At 39.8% G+C, this 21,183-nt stretch overlaps 1 long non-coding RNA gene across 3 annotated transcripts in view; it reads right to left on the bottom strand.

Moving 5' to 3' along the window:
- Window positions 1-3,463: 3,463 nt before the first annotated feature.
- The window catches only part of LOC102548165 (uncharacterized), a 32,762-nt gene continuing 15,042 nt past the window's right edge, over window positions 3,464-21,183 (bottom strand). The window contains exons 4-8 of one of the 3 annotated variants that reach the window (XR_010060388.1): window positions 15,370-15,456; window positions 9,232-9,266; window positions 8,619-8,780; window positions 4,754-5,466; window positions 3,464-3,633 (exon numbers count right to left, since the gene is read on the bottom strand). This is a non-coding gene — a long non-coding RNA (uncharacterized LOC102548165). Of the gene's footprint in view, window positions 5,467-8,032; window positions 8,140-8,618; window positions 8,781-9,231; window positions 9,267-15,369; window positions 15,457-21,183 lie in introns of those variants that run through there. The other 2 variants (XR_005494549.2, XR_010060392.1) reach the window with 2 other exon arrangements.

The raw sequence follows: 21,183 nt of genomic DNA, 5'->3' as shown, positions 1-21,183 counted from the left end.
AATCTGGTATATAGGGGTGAATATGATCACACACATTGTATGAAATCCTCCAAGAATCATGGAAACACAGATTAAGTAGTTTTGAATTCTGTTTTGGGGGTCTTACAAAATGGTGGGTGTGTTTTGAGGCTTTAAACTACAAAGGGAATGATATTTATATAAATTACTTGTTAGTCAAAAATTATGCTTCAAAACTGTGTTTCTTTCGAGAAAAGATGTCTTGCAAGACACTGTGGTCTCAGTGCCTGAGTGTTTCATGAGAGGCATCTATTACATGTGTGATCAGCAGAGGTTAACATACCGTCTTTTAGGAAACTGATCCTCTGCTCAGTTTGTCCCAGACCAAATGTCCGGACCTGGGAATATGACAAACCCGTATCCAGTGACGTCTCCACGGCTCTATTTTTAAATTTTTTGTTGAGAATTTTATGTGTGCTTTCATCAAATCCACCCTCATACTTCCACTTTCAAGGCTCTATTTTAAGTTCCTTAAATAATACTAATACATTCTGATTCAGTTCCTTGATAATTACTACAGAGCCATATAGAATTCTTCCTAAATGAGCAAATTTAAAATCACGATGCAGTAAAATTCCAATGAGGATTTGGGGATTAATGAAGAAATATGATCATAAATGAATATAAAAGTCAGCATTCTAAAGGAGACTATAGAACTATTAGAACATGTACAGCATGAACTCTTATAACATGGAAATAATCAAGATGTTAACAGGTACACAGACAGCTAGATCAAGTGCAGAGCACCCCGAAATATAAAAATATGGTAGTACACTAATGAAAAGAAACTTAGACTTGGCAATGAGGCATTTTATTCAAAAGTGTTACTGCAAAGGAGAAGAGAGCTTTGGAGGGAATGCCGTCCGTGTTCTATGGCTGAAACTTCCAGGTCTATAGATAAAACCACCCTCAATTCAAAGCATCTGGAAAAAGAAAAGCATGTGTATTCTGACATGAGCATGTACCTCTCTGTTATTAGTCTCTCAACAGCACAGCCTAACAACTATTTGCACAGCATTTGTGGTGTCCTGAGTATTATGATTCATGCAGCGGTGGTTCAAAGTGTACAGGAAGATGTGCCAGGGTACTATGCCAAAACCAACACCAAACCAACCAACCAACCAAACATCCCAAACAAACCAAACATACACACACACACACACACATACACACACACACATACACACACACACACACACACTCACACACACACACACACATACACACACACACAAAACCCAAACAAAAACAACCAACCAAACAAAAAAACAAAAGTGTACTATGATTAAAGGGACTTGGATCGCGTTACCCAAGGATTCCCAAATCTGATCTCTCACAGTCACTGTGATAGAAAAGGATCACAGTGAGCCAGATGATCTATGACTGCAAGGGTCCCAAGAATGAGGCCTTGTTGGCCTAATTCCATTAGCAAGATGGCAGACCAACATTTCCCGGGTGCACTCCCTTACCGGAACACTAATGAGCACTGGCACTGGACAGTCTTTGCAGGAGTTGAGGAAATGCCAGTACCTGAGTGGTGGAATATGCGGGACAGATGAAAGGGGGTAGGAAGGAGGATGGTGCTATAACATCTGTGTTACCTTCCCTCGTGCCTAGGCAACAGCAACATGAAGCCCGGAGAGAGACAGCTTCTACACATAAGGAGAATGGAGTGAGTATTTTTACTTTTTTGTGGACACCCACAACAGATCTGTCCCAGTGAATCCAGCCCCAGGTCAGCCATCATGGCTTCAGGTTCCGGACTGGAAACCAAAGACTCGTATTCAGGGCAACCTCATGGCTGCAAACCCCAGGTCAGACAGTCTCTGGTCTCGGTTTTTATTGAAATGTTCAATTCATTTCTATTTGGTGGTGTTATATGATTCGACCTTCAATTTTACTATTCAAAGTTTTCATATATTTCATATATAGTGTGTTTGTTGCTTCTTTCCTCTCTTTTTGAAATGTTTTAAGAGACTGGTGTGTGTGTGAGTGCATGTGAGTATAGCACATGAGAATGCAGGCATGCGTGTGACATGTTATGTGTGTGAAGGTCAGAGGACGACCTCCACTGTTAGTCCTTGCTTCTCTTTTTTTGAGGCCCTTTCTTTTCTTTTTGTATGCTAAGCTAGCTGACCTGAGAACTCGGAATTTACCAGTCTCAGTTTTACTGGTATTACGGATATGCAATACCATATCTAGTTTATGTAAGTTGGTTCTGGGAATTGAATCAGCGCCTGAACATGCATGATGAGTGCTTTACTCACCAAAACATCTCCCTAATAAGTGTTGTTTTTGTGTATGTGACCCCATTTTATTACTTTCCTTTTTCTTTTGTTTTATTGGATATTTTCTTTATTTACATTTCAAATGTTATCGCCTTTCCATATTTCCCCTCCAGAAACTCTCCATCTCATCCCCCCACCCCCTACCTCCATGAGGGTGCTCTCCCACCCACCAATTCCCTCCCATCTCCCCTCCTTGCCATTAAATATATATATATATATATATTATGTATACGAGTATACTGTCACTGTCTTCAGACACACCAGAAGAGGACATCAGACCCCATTACAGATGGTTGTGAGCCACCATGTTGTTGCTGGAAATTGAACTCAGGACCTCAGAAAGAGTAGTTAGTGCTCTCAATCACTGAGCCATCTCTCCAGTCCCCTACTTTCTTTTTACTACATTAAAAAATAGGCCATGAATTTGAAAGCGAGCAAGGAAGGCCATATGGAATATTTGGAGGAAAGAGAGAAATAGAGGAAATGACATAACTATATTATGATCTCAAAAATAAAAGAAATAATGACTTTAAAAAGTCATTTTTAGTGGTTTATCTGAATATTATAGATAACAATTCTAGCAAAATGCTGTAATTTGGCCTCATCAAAGCTGTATTCCCCTGCTGTTCTGTGCTACTTTTAATATTTAAATGATCTCTATGCAACTAGGACCCTTTTACCCATCCACCCATTAACCCATCATCATGTATAGATATATGATCAAATACAACAATAATATATAATACCTTATGTAAGTGCAATGAAAGAAGCAAAGAGCACTTTCTTTAAAGTGTCCTATATTATATAATTATCTTTACATGCGCCTTCTTTTTGTACAGATCAAAGTCGCTGCCAGGTATCGTGCCTTGCGCTCTGCTCATCGGGGGCTGTCTTTACTACAGGGTAGTCTGGCTGAGTGCAGAACACCTGGCAGTCCTTCTTCAGCGCTTTGCTTCCTGTTCCCCACCACCATTGTTTCCCATGGATCACCCCTTCCAAACAAATGCTAATCTGTTGTTCTTCTATACTTGATGAGTCATTTTTCTCCTGCTTTCAAGAATCTCTTTTTCGGCAGTCTGATTATATTTTTAAGGTGTGATTTTTATTTGAATTTATTTTAGAGCTTGTTGACTGTGCTGATAGGTTAGAAACAGAGAGATGCTTTTCTGTTTTATTCAACAGAACTGAACTGTTTCCCAAAACCCCGTTTGTTTCAAAGTCTCAGTCCTAGGCTCAGGCTTCAGGTAAGGTTCTGACCTCTACTTTGAAGATGGTGACTTGAATTAGATGGACATCTTCAGAAAAAGGAAACAAAGTATTCACACAACTGTAGAACAAAAGAGAACAACTTAATGCAATTAGGGTTTCGTAACACCATTACTCTTAACCTAACCTCCTTCCCCAGCAGATTCCACCTCTCAAAATGCTTCTCAGAACATGGAATTTCCAACGCAGAAGCTTGGACACATTTTGATGGCAGCAGAAAGGTGACCCAGCTCTTCTCTAGTGTCCTCTGTGTATTTCTTGATATGACTACTTCCCTAGAAGACATAGCTCATGACTGTCTATAAAAATTATTCTTTAATATCTTGCATTTAAATAGTCAGTGTTTGAAACAATGTTTGTAAGATTTTAGGTCTTAAAACATTTATATTTGGCCTTTAAAAGCATGGATTCTTATAAATACACTATTGATTATGATAGATCTAGGGAGCTCACAAACTCTCACAAAGCTGGTTAGATGTAGCCTGCTCTCATATCCACAACGTGGAGAGCTCAGTCTTTCATTATCCAAGTGCACACAGTCTAATTCTCTTGTTTGGTATTCTACATTGTTCTTACCATTGTTACAACTGCCTGTGCCCTACTGTTCCCAGTGCACTCTGAAGCCCAGTGAACAGGGAATCATCTTTCATTTGCATCTCCGGGCTTATCCTAACCCTAGCCTATAGTCATGTGCATAGTCAACACTCAGTAGTGTTTGGCTCAGTAGAGTTTTCGTCTTCCAGGATAATTCACCTGTTTTCTCACCTCCCATTCTCCATATGGGCCAAGAGGCCCAGAGTCTTCAAGGCCTGAGTGTCTCTGACATTCACCAGCTTGTGCTTGTGAACATGTGCAGATATTAGTCATCTTATGCAGAACAGGATATATCTGTCACTTCTCCCCATGTGAAACCCTCCCTTCAACAGGATTTATTTTAAGAACTGTGTGAGAAGAGACAATTTCACAGGCCACCCTGTGAAAATCCAGTTTGTCAACATGAACGATTAAATTCCTGTTTCATCCGTCCGTTCTGACCCCCTGATCACCAGGGGGCGCTATTGATCAGGAAGCTCACCCAGTCCCAGCTGCTGAGTGTAGGGGCTGACTAATGAAGCTTTGTGATCATTCAGGTTCCCTAACCTGTGTCTTGATAAAATAGGAGAGTGGTGTTGGCATCTTACTGAGAAACGTGCTGTGTTCATTTTTGACTGGTGGTAATCTTTGACCTGCTGGGAGCTTGGTGGCCACTCTGGCTCCCGAGTCACTGTTTCTGAAGTGGCTGGACTCAGCAAGCTCTTCACTTTTCCCCAGATAAAATTGAATCACATCAGAGGACTTTCTCTTTTCCCTCACTGATACCCAGAAAAGGAGTAGGGTGTCTTCCTCCTCCACACTCTGGGGCGGCTCAAATTGGGTGAGAAACAAACGCCACGGGCCTGATTCTATGCTGCCTCAAGCTGTGCAAAGCTCTGTGCATCAGCTGGGAGGAATCGCACCCCTTCCTCCACACACCCACACCGGGAGTTTCTATAGCAACTTTAGGGAGGAATTTCCAGGACTGCAGATCCTGTCACAGTAACCCAGTGCAGGAAGAGAGTGTGGTTTGAGGAGGGAGCTAAGGGCCCAGAGCCTAGAGCAAAGCTAGCAGGGTGAGGCGATGAGCTGCAGACAGCCAGGATGTTGAGGGGCCAGGAACTCTGGTCCAGTCCTGCCTGGCTTCCAAGCAACTGGCAACTTGGAGGTGGTTGTTGAGCATCTTGTAGATAGTAATTGCACTTCAAACGTGGTTGCAAGGATTAAATGGGGAGTTTTGCAAGCTTCTCATTTGATCTTTCCAGAGAATCCCTGCAGGCAAGGCCACAGTTGATTCCAGTGGAGGGCTGCTTGTGCGTGTCTGTAGAATAGAAAGGCAATTATTCGAGTGGATGACTTGAGGAAGAGACAAAAATATGAATATTTCTAGCCACAGAGATGCTGCTCCCCCCTTTTAATAAGGACACTATTTATGGTAAAAAAAAAGGGTTCCTTTGCTTTTAAGTATGTTTGAACCCCAAAGGAAATCTTTCAATAACATACTGCTCCACATCACACATAAACATTCTAAATCTGTAAAATCAGCGCGCTTGTCTCTTAACACCTAGGTAATGAGCATTAGAGATTTGTTCTGGCCGCGAGTCTATATTGCAGGCTTCCTACATCACACACCCTGGGGAGTAGGAAAAGATAATGCTCAAAATCTGTTCCCTTGAGTGCAGGAACCAGCAAGAGAGATTGGACTTGTGAACCATGTCAGCCACCGCTGTGCACCTTCAGAAGATAACAGACAGGCTCTGGGAAACCTGTGAACAGGCTCTGTGGGACAGGCCTGGAGTGGATGACACGCTAATTCAGAAAGCAGTTCAGTTAAGGACAGAGGCAAGGATGTTGGATGCTTCTGAGGTGTCAAGAACCCTGGAGGCAGAGCTCTTCCAAGGCTGACCCCATTATGCCTCTATTCCCCCTAAGCCTTCTTCGGTAATCCTCTGAAGACCTCCTTTATCTCAAGTAGGCAATAATACCTCTTCTTTGGCTTCTGTGAGGATTAAGTAAATCAAGAAGCCATTCATCTCAGCTCCTGGCATTTAACAGATTATATGAAAAACAATTTTAAATGTAGAAACCACAAATTCTGAAAGTTGGGAGTGAGTTTAATGCTGAAATGGACTGAGGGAATTACCTGTGAGTATGGGTAGCAATTAGATGAACAGATAGCTTTGGGACATTTCTCTAAAATTCTGTTATAAAACATCGCCTAGCGGCTCATACCCAGGCTAAGTGAGGCACTGGGAGTTCACCTTGCTCTCCACTTGGGCAGACTTTTCTTCTCACACTAGGGGTGTTAGGACAAGAAACCAAGCTTTCACACGGCTGTGTCTGCAGTGAAGCTGGTCCCTATCCCCTCAGCTTATTCATTTTCCCCTTTTATTGAAAACAGTTTTTTCTCACACAATGTATCCTGATTACAGTTTCCCCTCCCTCTACTCCCGCCCAGTTCCCCGCCACAATCCCTCCAGATCTACTCCTTTTCTGTCATTAGAGAAGAACAGGCTTCTAAGGGATAACAATCAAAACTGACAAAATGTAAGATAAAATGAAAACTAACACATCAAGATTGAGCAAGGCAACCCAGCAGAAGGAAAAGAGCCCCTGAAATCAGGCACAGGAATCAGGGCTCCACTCATTCACACACTTAGCAATCTCATTAAACATACTGAGCGGAAACCTATAGTACATCCACAGAGGACCCGCTGCAGAGCCAAGTAGGCCCTGGGCTTGCTGCTCCAGTCTCTGCGTTCATCTGAGCCTTGGTCAGTTGATTCATAGAGACTTGTTCTGGTATTCTCCATCCCTCTGGCTCTTATACCTCCTCTTCTGTCAGGTTCCCTAAGCTCTGAGGGGATGGGTTTAATGGAGACATCTCACTTAGAGCTGTGCGTTCCAAGGGCTTTGGCAATGGGTTTCTGCCTTTGTTCCCATCTGTTGCAGAAGGAAACATCCCTGATACTGACTGAATAGGATCTATGAATACAGCAGATTATCGTTAGAAGTCATTTTATTTTTTAGAACAGTAGTGTTTGGTGTGGTAATTTATACTACTAAGCATCAAGGAAGATATAGGGAGAAAAATCTATCTGCTCCTTAGGTGCTAAGATAATGTGTTAAATAATGGAGCTACAGGCTTGATAGGATCCTATGGATAGGCCCAGCATCTGATTACTGGGTCTCTGTGAACACTACTAGGTTTCTTCTCTAGCTTTCTTTTGCCCCTGAAAGAAGATATCTGACAGCGTCCTCAGATATCTCCCCCAGGCTACTGTATATACATTCCTCCTATGTTCAGGGGACAGCTGTGAGGTGCAACTTACCCTCCAGATGTTATATAAAAGGGTTTACATGTTATAGGGATTTTGCAATCGAATTTTGCAATAAGAAGTATTGGTCTCTATTCAGAATACAACAGGAAAAGTTGGAACTCATAGTCAAGGATAAAGTAAGGATAGAAAATAGGGATGGTGAGAAGAGAGTTTGGGAGGTAAAGGTGCATACTACCAATACTGAGGGCCAGAGTTCAATTCCTACAGCCCACAAGGGGGATGGAAAGAACCAATTTCTACTACCAGCTGCTCTCTCACTTGAGTATGCAAGCCATGGCACATGTGTGAATGTACACAGAGAGAGAGATGGGGGGGGAGGGGAGGGGCTGGGAGAAGAGGGAGAGGGAGGGGGAGGGGAGGGGAGGGGAGGAAGAGAGGGAGAAGGAGAGGGAGAGGGAGAGTGGGAGAGGGAGAGGTTGAGGGAGGGAGGGAGGGAGAGAGAGAGAGAGAGAGAGAGAGAGAGAGAGAGAGAGAGAGAGAGAGAGAATAACAAGAAGAAAGTTGGTAAGATGAAACTCAGGAGCAGGGGAATCCTGGCTAACTTACCTAGCAGGATTTCAGACAAAGTGGACATCACCTTGGGATGAAACATCTGATTATATTGCCAGGAAGAGAGATCATATATTAAGAGTGTGGGATTCTAATTCTCTCTGCTGCAAAAAAAAAGTCCCATAAGTACCAGAGTCAAGCTGATGAAAAAAATTCAGTGGGTCTGACTGTAGGACCCACTGGACTTGGCTCTGTGTGTTTGCCTGAAATTTCGCCTTGCTCAGCCTCACCTGGCTTCTTGTCTGTCCTCCCATCTTTGGCCAACATTTCTTCTAACACAATTCTCATAGGAAATCCCACTTCAGGGTCTTCTCTTGAGTACCTAATCTTTCAGACACTGGGTTTAGAAATGACTTTGGGGGGGTACATTTTTAACAATATATTGTAAATCCCATACATTTAAAAAGGATATATTGATCATATCTTTCTATCACACTATCTCTCTTCAATTTCCCATAGTGCACCCTACTCATCTTTGTGTCTCGTTTTATATTTTGTTTCTGTTATTGATAACACTGAGTTCAATTAGCTGCCCATATGTATATAGGTATATGACTTTTCAGCTGAGACATGAGAAACTTACCAGTTGCAACATCCCCAAAGGAGAGTGACTTGATCCTTTCTCCCTCAGCAGTCATCAACTGCTAATAGTTCTTCTGAGAAGGTGGGGCTAGGTGTCTCTCCCCCATTTGCATTAGGCTTTTGACTGGCTTGATTTTATTCAGGTCTTGTGCAGTAATCACACCTGATGTGAGTGGATGGATACAATAACCATGTCATGAATAGAAGCAAGCATTTCACGACTCTCTTGCCACCCACTTCTGCAAAGTTCCTCAAGCCTCAGATGGTGGGAGATTTCTATAGATGACCCATCCACAGTTGAACACTCAGAGTTATTTCTATTCAGCACTCAACTTTGGGCAGTCATAGGTCTCTGCCTTAACTACAACATGTTGCAAAAGATCAATGCAAATCTGTGGGTCTAAACATAAATATGTAGAATGCACTTTCACAGCATGATAGATAATTCTGCAAAGTAACAGAAGTAGGTTCTTCCTTAGGGCCTATGATCTCCCCAGTCACAGTTTTTTTTTAAAACATGTTTTACAGCACCAGGGTGAAATTCCTCCTGTGGCATAGGCTTTATATCCAATCTTAAAGCAGTTGCCAGTATTGCAGCAGTAGGCATGTCTTACCATTAGGTCAGTGTTGTAGCATGCAGGCCCCAGCCCTGGAAAAGACCATTAATTCTTTTATTGGTTTAATAATGATCCTAAGAGGTAGATTGTAAAGCTAAATTGTGAACAAGATCTTGTCACCAGTGATAGGTGAGGTATTCATAATCAAGATGAAGTGAGACTAAGGTACATTGGGAATTATGCTGGATTGAGCCACTGCTCAGGGTTTATTTTGAGAGATAGTAACTACTCAGACAATAGGATACCTTCATCTGTACTGATGCCACGGGTGCATTTAAAAAAAGAAAGAACAATCAAAATTTGTCAATTTTTGACTTAATATTGTTAGTTCAAATTACAGCTGGGCCAGATGTGGTATTGTAACTATTGTTTTCAACATAGTTTCTAGTAGGTGATAATGTGGGTAAGGATTGAGAAAATACATTCTTTTAAAAAATGTATAGACTTTTAAATATGTGTGCACATGTGCACGTGTATTAAATGTATGAATGTATGTATAACATTGTATTGGTATATGTGCATGTCCCTGTTCAGGTGCATGTGCCCACCTGAACATTGATGGGGTCAGAGGAAAACATCAACCGTTCTGCTTTGTCACTTTTCACCTTGTACCTTGAGACAGTGTTTCTCAGTGAACTTTGGCTTTCCTCTCTTTCTTCCTTCTCCCTCTGTTATTGCTCCCCCTCTCCTTCCCCAGTTAAAATCCTACGTTTTTAGCACCTGTGCCCTACTCTCCCCATTTCTGGAGCTCCTTCCTCCCTACTCCACCCCCATTCCATTATTGTCACTTTATACTTTCCTGATTTCTGTGGTTATTCTGAGTTATATACTCATATCTAAAGATTTGGAGCTAAGATCCACAAAAAAGAGAACCTATGTAGTTTGTTTTCCTGGATCTAAGCTATCTTAATCAGCATATTTTGTAGTTCAATTCATTTACCTGAAGTTATAAACCCTAGAGGTAAACCTATTGACGTGGACAAGCAGGTCCTTATTCAATAACAGAGTCCTTAAAACGACGACAAGGAGATTAGAAGGTAAAGAGGATAGAAGGAAGAGAAGATAAGATTTGGGGTTAGGAAGTCTTGCACAAAATGTGTGTGATGGTTCATACATTCTTGGCCCAGGGAGTGGCACTATTAGAAGGTATAACCCTTTTGGGGTAGGTGTGTCACTGTGGCTGTAGGCTAAAAAACCTTCACCTTAGCTGCCTGGAAGTGAGTATTCTGCTAGAAGCCTTCAGATAAAGATGTAGAACTCTTAGCTCTGCCTGTACCATGCCTGCCTGGATGCTGCCATGCTTCCTGCCTTGGTAATAATGGAGTGAACTCTGAACCTGTAAGCAGCCCCCAATTAAATGTTGTCCTTATAAGAGTTGCCTTGGTCATGGTGTCTGTTCATAGCAATAAAACCCTAACTAAGACAATTGTCTAAGGCCAACCAAGCTCATTAAGAAGTACAGTACCTTATATACTATTTTCAGGGGAGAAATAGGAAATAGGATGGTCAACAGAAACTATTATAATGGACAAAGTAAGTGGAGGTTAATCAAGGAATGTTTCAGGAAGGGAACACAGGGTATCCCAAAAACATTATTGAGCAAGCATGCAAAGGTCTTGGGACTAGTAATTCCAGTCTTTTTGAGGGGTGGGGAAGCCAATTGGAATGGAAACCTTAATTCCTTTGCCACTCATACCTTAGCTCCAGGCTGACCTTGTTAAGTTGACTCCAGAGGTTGGTTCCTTTTGTTCTTTCATTGCTGCCTCTGAGAACTCCTTGGGTTGTCTGGCTTTCAATACCCTACTACAGCCACTTTCTTAAACCAGTCTAATATCTAACTGCATTGTAACTAAGTATCTTTATAACCATAGAGGAGTGTAGCTCTTGCTTCTCAACAAAGAAGTTTCTTTCTGCAGCTGACTGAGATCATTACATCTGCAGCTGAGAAGTTTTGTTTAGCTCTATACTCCAATTTTTAAATTTTTTTTGTGCCACATTTTTAATAGGGTTATTTGGTTCTCTGGATTCTAACTTCTTGAGTTCTTTGTATATATTGGATAATAGACCTCTATTGGATGTAGGATTGGTAAAGATTTTTTCCTAATCTATTGGTTGCCATTTTGTTCTAATAACAGTGTCCTTTGCCTTACAGAAGCTTTGTAATTTTATGAAGCTCTTGATCTTAGAGCATAAGCCATTGATCTTTTGTTCAGGAAATTTTTTCCAATGCCGATGTGTTCAACGATTTTCCCTACTTTTTCTTCTATTAGATGGAGTATATCTGGTTTTATGTGGAGGTCCTTGATCCACTTGGACTTGAGCTTTGTTCAGGGTGATAAGAATAGATTTATTTGCATTCTTCTACATGCTGACTGCCAGTTGAACCAGTTTCATTTGTTGAAAATATTATCTTTTTCCACTGGATGGTTTTAGCTCCTTTGTCAAACACCAAATGACCATAGGTGTGTGGGTTCATTCCTGGGTCTTCAATTCTATTCCACTGATGTACCTGCCTATCTCTGTATCAGTACCATACAGTTTTTATCACTATTATTTTGTAATACAGCTTGAGGTCAGGAGATGGTTATTCCCTCAGAAGTTCTTTTATTGTTGAGGATATTTTTCACTATCCTGGGCATTTTTTAATTGAATTTGCAAATTGCTCTTTCCAACTCTATGAAGAATTGAGTTGGAATTTTGATGGGGATTGCATTAAATCTGTAGATTGCTTTTGCAAGGTGGGCATTTTTACTGTATTAATCCTGCCAATCCATCAGCATGCAAGATCTTTCTATCTTCTGAAATCTTCAAATTTTTTCTTCAGAGACTTGAAGTTCTTGTCATACACATCTTTCATTTGCTTGGTTAGAGTCACACCGAGGTATTTTATGTTATTTGTGACTATTGTGAAGGATGTCATTTCCATAATTTCTTTCTCAGCCTGTTTAACCTTTGAGTAGTGGAAGGCTACTGACTTGTTTGAGTTAATTTTATATCCAGTCACTTTGATGAAATTGTTATCAGGCTTAACAGTTCTGTGGTGAAACTCTTGTGGTCACTTAAATATACTATCAGATCATCTGCAAAGAGTGATATTTTGACTTCTTCATTTCCAATTTATATCCCTTTGACCTCCTTTTGTTGTTTGATTACTTAGGCTAGGACTTTGAGAATACTATATTGAATAAGTAGGGAGAGAATGGGCAGTATTGCTAGTCCCTGATTTTAGTGGGATTGCTTCAAGTTTCTCTCCATTTAGTTTAATGTTGACTACTGGTTTACTGTATATTGCTTTTACTATGTTTAGCTATGGACCTTGAATTCCTGATCTTTCCAAGACTTTTAACATGAAGGGGTGTTGAATTTTGTCAAATGCTTTCTTAGCATCTAATAGATGAACATGTGGTATTTTCCTTTGAATTTGTTTATATAGTGAATTATGTTGGTGGATTTCATATATTGAACCATGTCTGCATCCCTGTGATTAAGCCTACTTGATCATGATGGACGATCATTTTGATGTGTTCTTGGATTCAGTTTGTGAGAATTTTATTCAGTATTTTTGCATCGGTTTTCATAAGGGAAATTGATCTGAAGTTCTTTTTCTTTATTGGGTCTTTGTGAGGTTTAGGTATAAGTGTAATTGTGGCTTCATAGAATGAATGTGTTAGTGCTCAGTTTGTTTCTATTTTGTGGAATAGTTTGGACAGTATTGGTATTAGGTCTACTATGAAGCTCTGATAGAATTCTCCACTAAACCCATCCGATACCGAGCTTTTTTTGGTTGGAAGACTTTTAATAACTACTTCTATTTCTTTAGGAGTTATGGAACTGTTTAGATAGTTTATCTGATCCTGATTTAACTTTGGAACCCGGTATCTGTCTAGAAAAAATGTCCATTTCATCCAGATTTTCCAGTTTTGTTGAATATAGGCTTTTATAGTAGCATCTGATGATTTTTTGAATTTCCTCAAATTCTGTTGTTATGTCTCCCTTTACATTTCTGATTTTGTTAATCTGGATATACTTTCTGTTCCCTCTGGTTAATCTGGCTAAGGGTTTATGTATCTCATTGATTTTTCTCAGAGAACCAGCTCTTGGGTTTCTTGATTCTTTGCATAGTTCTTTTTTGTTTCTACTTGGTTGATTTCAGCCCTGAGTTTGATTATTTCATGTCATCTACTCCTCTTGGGTGTATTTGCTTCTTTTTGTTCCAGAGCTTTCAGGTATGCTGTCAAGCTGTTAGTGTATGCTCTCTCCAGTTTTTATTTTGGAGGCACTCAAAGCTATGAGTACCTCTTAGTACTGCTTTCTTTGTGTCCCATAAATTTGGGTATGCTGTGCCCTCATTTTCATTAAATTCTAAAACATCTTTAATTTCTTCCTCGACCAAGTTATCATTGAGTAGAGCTTGTTCAGCTTCCATGTGTATGTGGGCTTTCTGTTGTTTTTGTTGTTATTGAAGATCAGCTTTAGCTGTTGGTGGTCTGATAGGATGCATGGGATTATTTAAATCTTCCTCTATCTGTTGAGGCCTGTTTTGTGACTGATTATGTGGTCAGTTTTGGAGAAGGTACCATGAGGTGTTGTGAAGAAGGTTTATTCTTTTGTTTTAGTATGAAATGTGTTACAGATATCTGCTACATCCACTTGGTTCATAACCTCTGTTAGTTTCTCTGTGTCTCTGTTTAGTTTCTGTTTCCATGATGAGAGTGGGGTGTTGAAGTCTCTCACTATTATTGTGTGAGGTGCAATGTGTGCTTTGAGTTTTTGTAAGGTTTCTTTTATGAATGTAGGTGCCCTTTCATTTAGTGCATAGATATTCAGGATTGAGCGTTTATCTTGGTGCATTTTTCCTTTGATGACTATGAAGTGTCCTTTCTTATCTTTTTTTGATAACTTTTGGTTGAAAGTTTATTTTATTTGATATTAGAATGGTTACTCCAACTTGTTTCTTGGGACAATTTTCTTGGAAAGTTGTTTTCCCACCTTTTTCTGTGAGGTAGTGTCTGTCTTTGTCATTGAGGCATGTTTCCTGTATGCCACAAAATTCTGGGTCCTCTCTATGTATTCAGTCTGTTAGTCTGTCTTTGGGGAATTGAGTCCATTGATGTTAAGAGATATTATGGAATAATAATTGTTCTTTCCTGTTATTTTTGTTGTTAGAGGTGAAATTATGTTTGTGTGCCTGTCTTCTTTTGGGTTTGTTCCAAGAAGATTACTTTCTTACAGTTTTCTCTGTGGGCTCATCTGCAAATACAGGTTAGATCCTAACATTCTTTTGGCTTAGCAGAGCTGGCCACTAGGTGAAGCACACACACACAGGCCAGTTCTGAAGAGCTGTGTGACTCAATATGAGATTGACTTGACTTCAGAAGCAAAGCTCAAAATAGGCTGTGGGCTTGGGTTTCTTGTGGGAAGAACCCTTGACTTGTATGTAAACCCACTTCACTGACTTGGGTCACCATATCTTTCATAGCTGGGATAAAATATTTTTGGTGCATGATAATGAATATTGGTCTGACAGATTTTTTTAAAGTATCAATTGTAAGCATAAAGGGCATTGAAAGGAATGGTCTTCCTTCCCTCCTTCCTCCCTTCTCCCCTTCTTCCTTTCTCCCTTCCTCCCTTCATCCTTTCTCCTTTTCTTCTTACTCTCTCTCTTTTTTCCCCTTTTCCCCTCCCTTTTCTTCCGGTACCAATTCTGTACCTAGGTTAGGTACAGAATTCAGAACCTAGGTTAGGCACATGCTCTACCACTAAACTCTACCCCCGTCCATCGAAAATATCCTAATGGTGGAAGATTAGATGTTTTCTCCCTACATGTTGGAAAGATGAAGGATGGGCATGCTAACAGCCCCTAGTTGGCACTCCTTTAGAAGCCTTAGCAAGCCAAATAAGACAATAAGTAAGTAATGTTAAGAAATAAAAAAGACAAACATGAAAGGAAATTTTTGTGTGAGACTCTAACCTTCTGGCTAAAGCTTGTTTTCTCCTTTTGCCAGGTGATTTAGAAACAAAACCGATATCATATACAAAGAAATAGCTATGATCTACATTGATACTACCATGACACAGAATATACCTGGCTTTACAAGCATGGTTTTTGCAGGTGATTAATTATAATCTACTTACCAATCATCTTCAATGATTATCAGCAAACTCGATTAGTGTCACAATGAAAATATTGTATTTCCTTGGCATAATCAGCTAATAGATTTCCTTTAACACATAAAATAAAAGGTTCAAGTTAAAATTTTAATGCAATGAAACTCTTACTCATAAGAAAACAAAATTTAAAACACTGTCAATCTCAACAGCCCCACAACCAGCACTTCACTGTGGTCTAAAGTAATATCTGTTCTAGTTGTTCATTGAACATTACTTTTATACAGTGTCAATAGATTGTAGAGTGAGGAAATTATTTTTACATATCTTTACCATGGAGTAGTTGCCCATGGTAAGCATATATGATGGATGTTTTAAACATAAAAATAGGTGGTATTCTTAGAGAAAGATGAGTTATTTAAAACATATTTGTACATACATGTGTATGTATATGTGATAAAAGGGGGAAACTATATAAAAATGAAAAAAAGACCACCATAATTTGTAATTGGCACATTTGTCTTTGAACACATTTCCAAGGATTGTACAGAAATACACTCAGAACTAAAACATGAGTCTAGAAAGACTGTGAAGTGTGAAATCCATATGCACAATTCTATTACCCTTCTACACCCCAGGGAAGAATAGTCAAAAACTGAAATAAAATGAAATAAAGCACAACTGGAAGAACAACATACCATCAACAAACACAGGCCTAACCTGAACAAACAGTTGTTGCTCCAGGTGTCTTAAAATATTCGTGTCTTATACTCAAAGGTTGATCAAATCAAGGGGAGGCACACAATATGACTCAGTGATGTGATGAAATTATGAGAGATCATTGGAGATAGATGTTTACAATCAATTCAGAACCAGAATGGTGTAGGACAGCAGAGAGCATATGGATGGTCATTACTAAGCGGTAATTGAGTACTGACTCAATTAATGGTAATGGAAAACTGACTTTTACCCCTCCAACATGCATCGTGCAGGAAATTAGTCCCAGATGGAGTTTAGATAGACATGTGAAAGGTAGGGTGAGGAGGCTGGTAAAGGTGGCCGCACAGTCTGAGCAAAGACCCCACAACAGGGCACACAAAATCAAAGAAATTGCTACTGTATTTGAATTAGGATTTTGTGTTACACAAAAGTAAGCCACATGAAAACTGAGACAACCCCCCTGAAAAAAAAAGCAACCCCTCCAAAGAAAACCAAACAAAAGCAAAGAGATCGTCATCTATTTATAATGCACATCTGGGAAAACACTGCAATTTCAAAGATCCTCAAAGATTAATAAGAAAATAAACCCAGAAAACTCAAGTTTCAAAAGAATTTACTTAATTTGCAAAATGAAAAGGAACATTCATAAAATGGGTCAGCCAAGTGCCCTCAAAACATATACAAAGGTGATCAGTTTGACAGTCAACAAGGATATTATAACCTTTACACGCTGTAACTTCTTGTCCCCATGGCGAAGTGCTAATGAGGTCATGCAGTGACAGGTTCAGGTGTGTACTGAGAAGTCTCACTAAGAATCATATCCATGGTGAGTTGTGGGCCTTCCTCTGAGCCCAATTGTCTAGTTCTTGGCATGCTCTTCAGTCCAGAGGAGCCTTGCCAGACCCCAAGAATGTCCTGCCTCCTTGTGGGACATTCCTAGGGGACCCTGCTCCACTAATCCCATCCCAGTCACATCTGCCTGCCATCCTAATTTGGTCTAGTTGGGACACAGACTGCTGAGTGGGGTCTGTCTGAGGCACAGCCAGGACAGTCAGGCACTCTGACTTCCATTTTCTGGCCTAAGGCTCCCCCACCCCCACTGCCTCCACTTTCCTTGGAAATCTTGCTGCCATCAGAAACATCCAGTCAACACAAGGAAATACCAGATGCCTAAAGGACATGGTAAGAACACAATAAACAAGATCCAGGGCAATATGACATCACTAGAACTCAGCTATTTTGCTACAACAAACCCTATATATCCTAATGTAACTGATCAAAAGGATCTTAAAGAAGCCTTCTATCATCTTTAAAGGATAAAGACAAAGAATACATGAATAAATCCCTTAAGAAAATACAGGAAAATACATTCAAACAGGTAGAGACATTAAAGAGGAAGCAAATAAATATAAGGAAATACAAGAATATAATCAAGCAGGTAAAGAATATAAATAAAACTGCCAAGACCTGAAAGGCAAATAGAAGAAATAAAAAACAAACAAACAAACAAATGAAAAACACAAACTGAGCCAATCTAGAGGTGAAAAAGCTAGGAAGGATAACAAGAACTGCAGACATAAACATCATCAAGAGAATACAGGAAATGGAAATGATAATCTCAGGTGTAGAAGATATAATAGAAGAAATCAACATATCAAATTGAAAGAAAAGAAAATACAAAAATTTAAACAGTTCATGACACAAAATATCCAGGAAATTTGGAACACTATGAAGAGACCAAGTCTATGAATAGTAGGAATAGAAGAAAGAGAAGATTCCTAGCTCAAAGACCCAGAAAACATTTTTAACAAAATCATAGAAGAGATGTCTATAAATGTACAAAAAGCTGACAGGGCACAGATTAGACCAGAAAAGAAATCTTCCTACCACATAATCAAAACACTAAATATATAGAACAAAGAAAAAAATTAAAAGCAGCAAGGAAAAAAGGCCAAGTAGCATGAAGGCATACTTATCAGAATTACACCTGTTTTTGCATCTGGGACTCTAAAAGCTAAGGGCCTAGGCAGAAGTCTCACAAACCATAAGAGACCACAGATGTTATCCCAGACTACTATACCCAGCAAAATTTTCATTCATCATAGAAGGAGAAGCCAAGATATTCCATGACCAAATCAAATTTAAACAAGACTTTTCTACTAACCCAGCCCTACAGAGGAAAGTAGAAAGAAAACCCCAACTTGATGAGTCTAACTACACTCAAGAACACACAAGAAATAATTTCACACCATTAAAATCAATAGAAAATTCTCTCTCTCTCTCTCTCTCTCTCTCTCTCTCTCTCTGTCTGTCTGTCTGTCTATCTCTCGCTCAACCACCACCAACATCAACATAACAGGAAATAACAATCATTGGTCATTAATATTTTTCAACATCAAGAGACTTGATTCCCAGTAAAAGACTGAGGCTAACAGAATGAATCCACCATTCTTCTGAATTCAAGAAACACATTTCAGCAACAAAGATAGTTATTATTTCAGTATAAAGGGCTGATAAAAGATTGTCCAAGCAAACAGACTCAAGAAACAGGCTGGGGGTTGGGGATTTGGCTCAGTGGTAGAGCGCTTGCCTAGCAAGCACAAGGCCCTGGGTTCAGTCCCCAGCTCTGAAAAAAAAAAAGAAACATGAATTTAAGAAACAGGCTGGAGTGGCCACTCTAATATATAATAAAATCGAGTTTTCAATCAAAAGCAATCAAAAGAGACAGCGGAGGACACTTCATACTGATCAAAGAAAAAAATCATCAAGAGGACATCTCAGTTTTCAACATCTATGCCCCAAATGCAAGAGCATCTACATTCATAAAAGAAACATTATTAGAGCTTAAATTAAATATTGAACCCCACACATTAATCATGGGAGACCTCCATACTCCACTCTCACCAATGGACAACAGGTCATCAAGACAGAAACTAAACAGAAATAATGAAACTAACAGAGGTTATGATTCTCAATGGACATAACAGATATTTATAAAACATTTCATCAAAACACAAAATAATATACCTTTTTCTCAGTACCTCACAGTACTTTCTTCAAAATTGACCTTTTTAATATGTCACAAAGCAAGTCTCAACAGATATAAGAAGAATGAAATGACCCCATATATTTTATCAGATCAACATAGATCAAAGTTGGACTTCACCAACAACAGAAGCAACAGAAAGCCTACATATTCATGGAAACTGAAATAACTCTCTATTCAATGATTACTGGGCCAAAGAAGACATAAAGAAAGAAATTAAAGACTTTCTAGAATTCAACAAAAATGAGGGCACAATTATACCCAAACTTATGGGATGCTATGAAAGCAGTGATAAGAGAAAAGTTCATAACACTAAGTATCTCCATAAAGAAATTGGAGAGGTATTATACTAACAAATTAAAAGTATACTGGAAGGCTCTAGAAAAAAAAGAAGCAAACATACCCAGGAGAAGTAAAGGGCAGGAAACTGGGGGCTGAAATCAATCAATTAGAAACAAAGAGAATAATACAAAAACTCAACAAAAGCAAGAGATGGTTCTTTGAGAAAGTCAACAAGACCGACAAATTCTTGGCCAAACTTAACTAAAAGAAATAGTACCCAAATTAATAATTTCAGAAACAAAAAGGGATCCATAAGAAGGAACTGAGGAAATTCAAAGAATCATTAGGTCTTACTTCAAATACCAGTACTCAACAAAAGTGGAAAATCTAAAATAAATGGATAATTTCTCAGACAGAATCAAATTACTAAAGCCAAATCAAGACTACTGACTAGTCTATATAACCCCTGAAAAAGTAGAAGCAGTCACTAAAAGTTTCCCAACTGAAAAAAGCCCTGGGCCAGAAGATGATTTTTAGTTCAGAATTCTATGACACTTTTTTTTCCTTTTTTTTTTTTTATTAACTTGAGTATTTCTTATATACATTTCGAGTGTTATTCCCTTTCCCGGTTTCTGGGCAAACATCCCCATCCCCCCTCCCCTTCCTTATGGGTGTTCCCCTCCCAACCCTCCCCCCATTGCCGCCCTCCCCCCAACAGTCTAGTTCACTGGGGGTACAGTCTTAGCAGGACCCAGGGCTTCCCCTTCCACTGGTGCTCTTACTAGGATATTCATTGCTACCTATGAGGTCAGAGTCCAAGGTCAGTCCATGTATAGTCTTTAGGTAGTGGCTTAGTCCCTGGAAGCTCTGGTTGCTTGGCATTGTTGTACATATGGGGTCTCGAGCCCCTTCAAGCTCTTCCAGTTCTTTCTCTGATTCCTTCAACGGGGGTCCTATTCTCAGTTCAGTGGTTTGCTGCTGGCATTCGCCTCTGTATTTGCTGTATTCTGGCTGTGTCTCTCAGGAGCGATCTACATCCGCTCCTGTCGGTCGGCACTTCTTTGCTTCATCCATCTTGTCTAATTGGGTGGCTGTATATGTATGGGCCACATGTGGGGCAGGCTCTGAATGGGTGTTCCTTCAGTCTCTGTTTTAATCTTTGCCTCTCTCTTCCCTGCCAAGGGTATTCTTGTTCCCCTTTTAAAGAAGAAGTGAAGCATTCACATTTTGATCATCCGTCTTGAGTTTCATTTGTTCTAGGCATCTAGGGTAATTCAAGCATTTGGGCTAATAGCTACTTATCAATGAGTGCATACCATGTATGTCTTTCTGTGATTGGGTTAGCTCACTCAGGATGATGTTTTCCAGTTCCAACCATTTGCCTACGAATTTCATAAAGTCATTGTTTTTGATAGCTGAGTAATATTCCATTGTGTAGATGTACCACATTTTCTGTATTCATTCCTCTGTTGAAGGGCATCTGGGTTCTTTCCAGCTTCTGGCTATTATAAATAAGGCTGCAATGAACATAGTGGAGCACGTGTCTTTTTTATATGTTGGGGCATCTTTTGGGTATATGTCCAAGAGAGGTATAGCTGGATCCTCAGGCAGTTCAATGTCCAATTTTCTGAGGAACCTCCAGACTGATTTCCAGAATGGTTGTACCAGTCTGCAACCCCACCAACAATGGAGGAGTGTTCCTCTTTCTCCGCATCCTCGCCAGCATCTGATGTCACCTGAGTTTTTGATCTTAGCCATTCTCACTGGTGTGAGGCGAAATCTCAGGTTGTTTT

The sequence above is a fragment of the Rattus norvegicus genome, chromosome 1 (genome assembly GCF_036323735.1).
Source record: "Rattus norvegicus strain BN/NHsdMcwi chromosome 1, GRCr8, whole genome shotgun sequence".
NCBI lineage: Eukaryota > Metazoa > Chordata > Mammalia > Rodentia > Muridae > Rattus > Rattus norvegicus.
The sequence above is the reverse complement of the archived record's forward strand: the minus strand, read 5'-3'. Positions and strand labels throughout refer to the sequence as shown.